General features: G+C 48.4%; 1 protein-coding gene across 1 annotated transcript in view; it reads left to right on the top strand.

Annotated features, from left to right (window-relative positions):
* Window positions 1-2,069: 2,069 nt before the first annotated feature.
* The window catches only part of SMAD9 (SMAD family member 9), a gene marked incomplete at its 3' end in the record, with an annotated part of 35,809 nt that continues 26,618 nt past the window's right edge, over window positions 2,070-11,260 (top strand). Inside the window, exon 1 of the mRNA XM_082304897.1 lies at window positions 2,070-2,135. The remainder of the gene's footprint in view (window positions 2,136-11,260) is intronic.

Below are 11,260 nucleotides of genomic sequence, written 5' to 3'. Positions count from 1 at the left end.
GCCATGCCTCAGTAAGTTACACACCACACCTCAGGCGAGCCACCCGAGCTGTGCGCATCGAGCATTTGCAGTGTGATGTCTTCAGTGCGTAAGTTAAATATAAACAGCATTATGGATATAAAATCTCAAGTCATGCTGAGTTAGAATGGGTGATTGGCAATTTATAAATGTTTACAGTGATTTATAAATAACAGCAACTCTTCTGCCATTCATCTGTCAAGAAGTCTCCTGCAGGAGAAGTGAGATGGCAGCGAGGAAGCCGCTGATATTTTAAGACGTTTCGGGCCAAAGTGGGAAACAGAGGTATTTCGGGTGTTACATTGTATCTCCCTGTTCCACCACAACCCTCACACACACATGCCTCGGTAAATTTGTGCTGTGGAGCTATGATCCCATTGTGGCTTTTTGATGTCTACTCAAACAACATTAGCTTTTCTGTCATGTTTTACAATGTAAAAAATTCTGGTGAAAATGTCAGCAGGATGGTATCTTTAATCATATTTATTGATTGATCCCAAAAGGCTCAGTGCAATTTAACTGGAACCCCTCAATGCAACCAGGGTCAGGTTCAGCTGGTACCTATTCCTAGCACTGCCTAGAGCCCCAGTTTCGTGAGTACCTTTTATTTCTAGCGTCCTTGAAGCCACTTGACTTCCCTGATATTTCTCTTTCAGCTTCTCCTTATTACAGCTAATACAACGTGCTATGTAGCTAGAAATGGTTACTCATAGGTAATATGAGGGTTTAATAGGTAATATCTCGAGCAGAAAATACATCTGCTCGCCAGTAATGGCTGCGGTTGGCTGTTCCCTGACCAGTCCCACGAACTCATGGGACCATTCAAAAATCCTGTGCAGGTATTACTAATCCTATTTACAAACGACTTTTTTTTTGCATTGCAGTTCAAAGCTAAACGGAGGTCCTACGAGCCCGGCTCACGAAATCGCCAGAAGACTTTCAGGACAGCAAATTCAAGACGCTGACTCTGCAGTCAGTGGGAGCCCAGCACTGGCTGCCATGGCCCCAAACGCTGGTGCGAATACGGGACGAAGGGGAGTTCTGTAGGACACCCCACGCAGGTGACAGCCCCGGTGCGGCGTCCAGGCGGAGAAGCCAAGGGCACGCCTGGGGAGAGCCGGTGGCCTCCGCACAGCCCGCGGTCGGAAGGCGCAGCCTGGCCCCCAGATCCCTCTGCTGCTGTCCAGCCGCCCCGGAGGGACATCTTCCCAGTCTCCCCCCGCAGCCAGAGTTTGTCCCCTGTGTCCAAAAGCCGGGTCAGCATCACCCAGAGCGGTGCAGGATGGAGGTGAAGTTGCCCCGCGCCCTGCTTGGCCACTGTGGCCATCCTCGGGTGCTCGGAGGCTGGTGTGAGGCGCCGTAGGCGAAGGGCTGGCTGTGGGGGCACCGGGCAGAGGCTCTGCCCCGGGGCGGCCCCGGCGGTCACATACAGAAGCCTCGCCGACCCCAGACAGCCCCAGGCCCGGCCTCTGCCGCCAGCCTCGCGTTGGGCCCCGGGCCGCGCCGGGCCGGGATCGGGGAGCCCCCTCAGCGGGGAGCCGCGGGGCGGAGAAATGGCGGCGCCTGAGGCGGCTGCTGTCCCGCGGGACGCCGGGCTGGGGGCGAGTGTGTGCCGGGGGGCGAGCTGTGTGTGAGACAGGGGTGTGAAGCGGGGACTGTGGGCGCGTCTGTGCCGCGGGGTGAACTCTGTGAAGGGGCTGACCGCGTCCGCGTGTTTGAGGGGGTGAACTCAACGTCTGTGGTGGGGGTGCGCTCCCGGGGGGGGGGGGGGGGGCAGCGTGTGGTGGGGTGACCGGCGTGTGTGGGTGCTGAGGGGTGCACGCTGTGCGTGTGAGTGTGCGCGCGCGTGTGCGTGAGCGTGCGAGAGTGCGAGAGTGTGTGTGAGCGCGGGGCGGCGCGGCGGGGGGGCGCAGGGGCGGGCCAGCGGCAGCGGCGCTGCTGGCCGCGGTCCAGCCCGGCGCACTAATACAGGCTGGCGGCTCCCGCCTGACTGACGCCGGCCGGGGCTGCTGCTGCCGCTGCCGCTGCGCCCTGGCCCCGACGCCGCCGCCGCCGCGCAGCTGCAGCCCCGCTCCCGCCCGCGGCGCGCCGAGACCCCAGCCCGCGCCCGCTGGCAGGTAAGAACCGGGGCTCCCGGCCGCGTCCCGGGAAGGGCGGGGGGGAACAGCGGGGACGGTCCCGCCGCCGCCGCCGCTGCCCCAAACTTCCCGCCGGGGCTGCTCCGCATCCCTCCCCGTGCCGTGCCGTGCCGTGCCGTGCCGTGCCGGCTCCCGGGGCGGCGGCGGGCCGCAGCATCCCCCCGTGCGCCCGGCGGGGCAGCCCCGGGCCGGTGCCCCGCGGCTGCCGGCCGCGGCCCCGCTGCGCTGTGGCGGTGTGCGGGCGGGGGCCGGGGCCGGGGCCGGGGCCGGGGCAGCAGCGAGATGAGACAAACCGACGCCAGGACTGCCAGCGAAAGGAGGAGCGCGGGGAAAAAACATTTTTATGGATGGCTAAACGCTGACAAGTCTTCCCGCTGTTAGGATTTCTTTCCTTCTCGTTTAAGTAGGAGGGGAAAGAAAAAAAACCAAACCCAACAAAAACCCACATGACATGTTTGGAAATACTTTTCCTTTCAGAGGTTATTTTCTCTTCAAGAAATCCCGCTCCTGGACACGCTCCCAAGCAAAACGGAGCAGAATTGCTGGGATTTGGGTTTGTATTCCAGCTAGAAACGGGCACTTTCTTTTTTTTGGCCCTAAGTTAAAACGTTACTTGTTAGCAAGTAACCAACATTTCCAAAACCAATAGCCCTCGATATGGCAAATTACGAATTATTGTAATTTTATCTCCGTGCCTGGGCAGCTCTAAGTGGAGGGAATTCAAAGTTCGGCTCATTTGTAACAATTCGGATATTGTGCAGTAACTGTGTTTTCCTACTTTGATTTTATGGGTAAATTTATTTGACGCTAGCCAGATCTGCTTTAAAAGAGGCATTAGTGGGAATAAAAATAAATGACAGACACATGGACAAGCGCGCGCGCACACACACACACGCGCGCTGTTAGTTACTTGAGTTTTATAAACTAGTGAAAAAAATTTTCAGCCTGGAATGGTCAACTTTTCAGTGAATGAGGTCTCCCTTGGCACAAGTGGGAAATGATGTGCACGGCTCGGGAATGTATTCAAGTTTGCGGCAGTTTGGGAAGGACACTGCAGATAACGCGAGTTTCAGTACTTTGTATCTCCAGTGTGTGGAAATGTGCGTCTTTATACGTGCATGTATTTGTGCGGTAGGAATAATCTTCTCATCTTCAGGAGTATAAGCTGAAGAAAGCGCTGCAAAATTCTTCCCTTCAGCAATGGTAGGACAAATGTCATCACTCAAACAAACCTCATCCGTTTTAATCCGGCCAGACAACTCCCTTCTTTCAGATTTGATAAGTACCAGTGTCTGGCTGGTTCATGTTTGCTTCCTGTTAGATTTTAAAGCAGAGGCTGGGGATGTTTGTGGTTTGTTTGTGTGGTTTGTTTTTTTTTTTAATATTGAGCTAATTTGACATAGTAGCTAAAATAAACGTGCCCAAAAATGTATTTAAGTGAGCCCTATCAAGAAGGATACCTTCTATTGTATTTACTGAGTTCGGCAGTAGTTCCCATTCTCATCTGTCCTTTGTGATGGGGTTAAAAACATTTTCTTATTCACTTTGTTAACTTGCACATAAGCTGATAAACAGTAATTCTGCAAAGATGACTGGAATAAGGGTCAAGTGTATTTTATCATGAATCCTTATGATAATCAGGATTTGTAAATTGATAGGAGTTGGAGAGAGAAGCTTTTATTTACGTGCAGCAAGTGAAACAAATACGCACAAAGCTGTCAACTGCACAACTTTGTGAAGAAGTTGAGTATTAATATTTTATTAACACACCTGCCCAAGGCTAAGAGGCACGTACACACGTGCCAAATATCTGCAGAAGGTGGGGATGTGTGTAGGGGAACTGGGTAGCACCTCTGGTTTGGAAGCTACTCTCATGGAAACTGGTAGTAGTGCTCAGTGTTTTCTTCAGTGGGTACAAGACGAGGCCGAACTTGGTAAAACAGGAGTGTAGAAGAGTCGGTATAACGTATCACATAACATTTGGACAGTTAATCCTCCTTTCTCTCCTTTTTACAGACTTTCTGCATCTCGCATTTGAATCCTTAGCTATCTGCTGTTATCAGCCCGGGAGATAGTGTGTCATGTAATCCTTTCTCCTGAATGCTAAAGTGCTGTAATTTTGATGGCCAGGCTAATCTGTCTTGATAAAGTTTTATTTTTCCATTGTTAAATTCAAAGGACAATGGCTACCAATTACAAGTGACCTCTAACCAAAACACTAGCTAGAGTTTATCATCACCGGTGCTGATACCGGCTAATAGTAATCCCAGCATCAGCAGTACTAGGCACCCTGTTTCAAAGAAACCTAACAGAATAAGGGGAGCCAGAATGGGAAAAATATATATGCTCTGGGTAATTTGTCTGCTGCAAAAAATATAGTGAAAGTGTACAGAGATTCCATTTGCTGTGCAATGTACCCCTTACGAATAATAATTACAGGGATGGGGGAGAAGGAAAAAAACCCCACATCGTAAATATTTTAACTGAAAACAGCACAGCAAAAACATACATAGGAAAGGTTGTTATGGTAGACTGCCTGGTTTCCTGCTGCAGGCAGGTATAAAGAATCATTAGTGTTATTGTACATTAACAGCAAAAGATAGTAATAACAATGACAATTTGAGAGAATCATTGCTGTCCTATTACTGTCTTTGAGAACATTTGTTGTAAGGAAGCATTAGACTCTGAATACAGTATAATAAAATTAATTTTTCAAAAATATCTGAGATTTTTTCTCATCTTATATTTTGTCTATAATGTTTGAATGGTTAATACTGTGGGAATTTTACAGATGAAGAGGTGAATTAAAGAGTCTAGGGCCCTGTGTATTTATTACAGCAGCTCAAAACCTTGCTGTGCTTCTGCAGATGAGTGGATCTAACAGACTGCGGGATCAGAGCCTGGGCTGAGATCCTGACTAATACATGTATGCGCTTAAATTGAAGCAGGTGAAACATTATCTGCCCAAGTTTTGTGCAGATACCTGTGATTTTTAGACAGATCGTTCTACAGAACCACTTGCAGGTTTCTGCAAGAACTATTGCAACATCATAGACAGATGTAAGGTTGAGCAGTTTCCTTTGAGCTTCAGCTCCTCTGGACAAGGGCACAGCAAGGACATGGTGGAGGTGGACATGGAGTGGAGTCAATTTCTCAGTTTACGCGGTTGCCCCTACATAAAAACACAAAACAGAAGAAGAAAATCTGATAATCGATCTCTGTTTTTCTGAGACAGCATTAAGATCAAGGTGTGTTTCTGACTGGGAGGAGAACTGTCTTATCTTTCCTGCATCCTTTTCTCCAGAACTTGTTTCCTTCCCACTCTTTTTCCTTGTCAGTAGCATCACCATCCTCCCCTCTGCCAAACGTAACATCATCTGTCACTCTTCTGTTTCCTCACAGGTCTTGGTACTCCCAGATGTCTCCTGACACTTTTTCTTCATGTTACTTCTTACATTCCTCCTTCCTTTTGTTTGCAGCTGCCAAAGCATTAGTCCACACTGTGGCAACCTTCCAGCTTGATACTGCAACCTCCCGTTTCCCAACAAGCTCTTTTCTCCCACCTACGTTCTGCTCCCAGTCAGCACGACCCCTGCCAAAATCGTGCGTCTTTTGCTTTTCTTTCTGAAATGTCTCCATGCCGACTCCTGTTCTGGAGTCTCTCGATACACCTGGTCTTTGTTTAGGCTTTGAAAATGTTCCCCACTTCCAGAGTCCCCCAGAACTACTGGCTTCAAACTCACTGTCCACTGAAAGAGAGAAACGAGGAGGAAAGAAAATTAACAGACCCTCGGGTCATTACAGTTTGTTCTGCTTCAGGCTTCCTTTCACCCTCTTACCTGGCTACAGTAGGAGCAAGATTGGTCATTTCTTGATAATGGTTATTCTGTGTGTGTTTGGTCTGCTGTTGTACTCGGTCGCACAGCTGTGCTGTGAAGAACAGCAGGCAGGGAGTCGGCGGTGGTGGTACCCTTTCCAGAAAGTGGTGTCTGCTAATAGCAAAGCTCCCTGTAATGAAGAATCCTTTATAACGCAAATAACCCTGCTCCTGAGGTCAGTACATTTCACCAATACTTAATCTTTTTGTGTGTGTTTTCTTTCTAACAAAAAAAACTTTTTTTTTTTTTTTTTTTAAGCATTCCTGTGCAGCATTCCTCATCAGGAGAGTTCATAGTGCTTTACAAAGCTGTCTCCGTCAGGGTACCTGTATGACAGATGCAGAAATCGAGGCACCTGAGGGAAAACCATTTACCCAGAGGCCTGTGGCAGGATGCGATCCCACACGCTGCCCAGTAGGTGCTGAACTGACTGGAGGCACAAGCAGTTCATGTGGCTTTTCAAGACTCCCTTATGGTTATTTGCTGGCCTGGCCTATCCAAACCTACTTGTCTCTGTCAAATTACTCTGGCCCAGCTGCCAATGTGCAGTTTCTTACCCTGCAGCACATATGAGGTAGCTAATTTATCTCTCTCATCAACAGATCTTGAATTACTTCACGCAGGGCATGAGGCCTCCACAGGGACATCTAGAGTAGAAAAAACAAAATTCATTCTTGTGTGAGGCAGCAGCCTGAGGCTCCCATGCCTGCCCTACTGCATGTCCTACAGGACTGATGCTGGGACCAAGGCTTCTTGGTGGTAACCTGCTTGGGACTCTTGGGCTCGAGGGGCTGTGTGGGGCAGAGCTGAGTGCTACGAGGGGAGAGGAAGGGCAGAAACGGACTCCGGGAGTGGGTTTGCTGAAGAGAGACATGTTTCTTTTAAATACTCAGGGCCCTGTTTCTGCCTTTTGCTCAGCATTGTGTGTTTCCTGAAGCTGGTTGTTAGCATGTCATGTCATCTTACATGCTAAAGAGAATCCAGCCCTCGTTTTATACTCCCAGGCTCAAATGTGGGCATATGAAGCCTGTTTAATCTCATAAGCAAGTGTTCTGGTTTGCAGAGAAGCTGAGCACCCACATCTTCAGCTGAAGCCACTGGGAATGGCCAGCCGCCTCCTCCTTTCCCCCCACAGGAGGGAACTAGATAGACAAGTTCTTGCTCCTTTTGTTCTTAATCCTGTTGTTGTGAAATAACTTCCATAGAGAGTCCAAGCATATCCAGATATTTTTCATGGAGAATGTCTCAGTGCTGTTGCTTGGGAGCATTGGCCCCTTGTCCAAGGCAATCACTGCCACTGAATCAGATCTTTACATGGATAAAACACACTAATATTAGTGCTTTCCTGTCCTCCACACTCTTATTTTTTGCAGTTCTCCAAGAGGTAGGCCCTGTGGATGCTCCACCCTTCCTCCCCCCTGCAGGGTTTCACAAGCCACTGAGGGCTCAATTAGCACAGATTACTGCGGATGTTCATGCTGGAGAACCTATATGTCAATCTTATTGCATTAGCAATTTCCCACAGTGATGCACAATGAAAGCCTTTTAGGAAAAACAGATTTGAATGTGATATGGTTTGAACACAATGAAATGCTAATGTGATTCCATGGAAAACTGCTAACATGATGTATACGGAAAGCCTTTTGTGTGTGAAACATATCCCTCCATATGCACTTGGCCAGGCTTTCTCACCTGTGAGGAAGGAGAGGTGGCTGGCAGTACTGCTTCTCCCTCCCCAGGCCTGCTGTCAGTCGAAGAGGAGGCACTTCTGGCAGTTCTTCCTTTTGAGTATTTTATTGATGATCTATATGTTCTATTGATCTATATTTTACTTGCCAAACTGTGATGCTACATCTTCTGCAAAAGATGGCTACTGTGTTAACACCACAACTGCGTAAGTAACCCTTCAGGCAGACCTCCCAGATGTCTTTCTGTCTCTGGGACCTTGGGTGTTAGGCAGGGAGCCTCTGTGCCAGGCTACAGCTGGGAGCATGGCTGGGAGTGCCCTGTCAATCTGGGGTGCTTAGAGGCAACAGACTCCCCAGCTAACTCCCAGTGTCACAGGTTATCTCTGACTTTGTGGCATTCGATACCTGGCACACCTAGGCAGCAGATCTCAAAAGCATGAGATGCACTCCTTGCATGGGGAGGACTGGGTGCCAGAGTTTCCATCGCCGGGATCAGACCTCGCTGATCTGCCAGCGGGAGCCAGCCTCCCATCAGTTCTGTGTATTCCCCCAGGAAATGAAGGTATCCAGTACTGCGCTGAACCTCACCCAGCTGGCCCTCAGGTCTCCTGTTAGGTAGATGGGATGTGCTACCGTACACCACGAGGAGAACATTTGCTTCATCTGTTTCTCCTGTGTGCACTGTAAAAGTACAACCAGAGCTCCAAAAGTGCATTCCTTTCTAACAACTTAAGACACTAAACTTTCAGGAAAGGTTCCCATCTTACTTGAGCGCCACATCCTTGGTGAAGTAATTGTTCTTTAGATGTATCCTTATTCACAAGATTCTTAATGTCTAACTCTAAGCAAATCCTTTTCCTAAAATGGGTATTTGGGAATGGCTCCAAGAATGCCAGTGATTGATAACGAGGATTACTGGATACGATTAGCATGGATATAAACTTTAGGCGAGCAATGAAGCTGAAATTCTTTTCTAGTCCCCTTCTTCCTTTGTGAAGTGTTTGTTCTGGAGGCACTTGGCTGCATGCTTTATATTAGAGACAAGTCAGCGTTTATTTTAAAAGCAGGAACTCTATTTTTTGCGTATTTCCAACTGTTCCATTTTTAGAAACACCGATGGGCTTTGCTACAGTTTCTCTGGGAATGGTGGGTATGTGAGGAATGCAGGACCGACTGTCTATAAAATGGGGACAACCAGAGCTATGAGAAGACATTTTGGCTCCCCAGAGCAGGTTGATGCACCTCCCCATCATGTCCCACTGCCTTCTGCCTTCTCCCACAAATATGTCCTCTGAGCTCCCGCATGGCATGTGTGCTCCTTAGCCTCTGGCTCTGCGGGAGGAAGGCAGCTGAGAGAGGGGCTCTTCCTCAGAGCTGCTGGTCCGAGCCTGAGCAAGGCAGCCACAGGAAGGGACAAGGCAGGGACTGGGTGAATGGGTCTTCCTCCTGCCTGCGGGGAGCAGGGCGTGGGGCAGAGAAGAGGATGTGTCCCTGTGGCATTATATCTCAGAAACTTCGTTGTGGCCCAGCCAGGGAACACAGCGCAGTTCACTCCATATAAACATCACAGTCACTGGTTTCCTTCAAAAATTAATACCGAGGAAGGAAGTGCAGTCAAAGAGAGATCGCAGTGATAAATTGGTCCAGTTTTGTATTTTTGCACAGACTTGTGGTAATTTTGTGGGGTGCCTTCAAATATTGTGGTAGATTTCCAAAGGCAAAAATCAGTGAGAACGTCCCAGCCCTCTGGTTTGGGTTTACCCTGAGCAGCAGGATGCAGGTAGCCCAGGGGCCAAAGCCAGGGTAGCCATGTTAGCCTAGTGCTGCACCTGAGAGGGGCTCTTTTGCTTGGTCATAGTAGGGGACATAGGATCAGAAGGGCTCATCTCAAGGGATTTTCCAGTCCCTTCTTCCTCCCCAAGGCCAGCACAGTTATTCTTGAAGAAAGCTGTGTAATCTGCACTCACAGACCTCTAGCAGTGGTAACTATCCCAACGCATACCTATCCAATTCATATGTTCTCCCCGTTTCTTCAAGTGGACATACAGACAGATTGCTCCTATCCTGCTTGCATCAGCCTTTTGCACATTAGTGTACTGGTACCATGTCCACGCCCCTCTCTTTTCCCCATCTTAAGTCACACTAATGAAGCTTTGTTGAAGCATCTGTCGATGTGCTCACCCAGAGAGGTCCCGCTGCAGGAACTGGTACATCCCTTCCCAGGCAGGCATCATGGGCATACCAAAACTGAGCTGGGTACTTAATATTCTTTTGTGACAGAATTTACGCCTCTTAAACACATCTGCATGTTTATGTAGCTGTGTTAAGGTGTGCGGCTTATGTACTTGAATCTTTCCTTCTTTGTATCAAATGAGAATGTGTTATTCCTGTCAAGAGAAGCCTAATGATGCTGAGTAGATGAGGTAATATTTGAGTGATTCCACAAACTCAGAGAAATTATTTGGATGTCATAGATTTTTAGGCATTGGCATCAAATTTTGTCCTTACTTTATCTGGGAGGCAGTGAGTTCAGTGAAGACTCCACAGTGTGGATGAGTGACCGGAGAGGCATGAAGCACTGAGATTTGTTCTTTGATATTGGTGGCTTCAGATAAAATTCAATGTAGAAGGGCTTTCAGAACAAACTTGAAAAAAACCTGAGAAAATTAGTTTCAGAAGTTTGCATTATTCATTTAAGCTTACAGGAATAAACAATGAGATGTTGCCAGGGCTGTGTGAAACATGGATAAATTTGAGTCTCAAGTACTTTACCTCCTATCATTGCAGCTGTTTTCAATTGGAGCAGTCCAGGGTTAAACCAGGAAGAAATTTAGTTTCTTAATTAAAAAAAAAACAACAACCTTCTTTACATCCCGTTTAATTAAAACCCTGGGTGTCAGGTTCTGTGGTTGTGGAAGAACTCGGTAACATTGTAATGAATAATTCATTCACTGTATTTTGTTGGGTGCAAAAGACAGTGGTTTCAGATAGGTTCATAACAGCACCCTTGTCTGGCTGGTCCCAAGCACAACAAGAGGCCCCAAGGGATCCCAAATGATGTTGTGGGTGCCACAAGTGGAACATGAGTCTTTTGAAGTGATTTACATGCATCAAGAATAACATGTGGCCACCGTTCCCGAGCCATGAGCTGGTTACTGGAGCAGCAGCAATGGTGGCTGTGCAGCTCAGGCACTTCCACGCCGCTCTTCCAGACTGAATGCATGTGTGAAACCTCTCCTGCCCAGCTCTGATCTGCTGTGCCTGCAAAACGCTGGTGCCAGGATAGGTGCTTCAGGGTCAGGAGCAGGAGCAGGCTCAGGGCAAGGTTGCTGAGGTTCATTGCTCATTTGAGGCCCAAGTATTTGTAAACACACTTCTATTGATTGACTGATTGATTGATTGATTGATTGATTGATTTAAAAGTCCTTTGCCGTGCTAATGTGTGGAAGATTCCCATAGTGAGTGGCAGTGATGATGTGGAAGTTCTTTGCCAGCTCTAGGTGCACGCTGGCTGCTGCCAACTGGGCACATTTGAAAC

Source organism: Platalea leucorodia, assembly GCF_965183815.1.
Source record: "Platalea leucorodia genome assembly, chromosome: 2".
NCBI lineage: Eukaryota > Metazoa > Chordata > Aves > Pelecaniformes > Threskiornithidae > Platalea > Platalea leucorodia.
The sequence above is the reverse complement of the archived record's forward strand: the minus strand, read 5'-3'. Positions and strand labels throughout refer to the sequence as shown.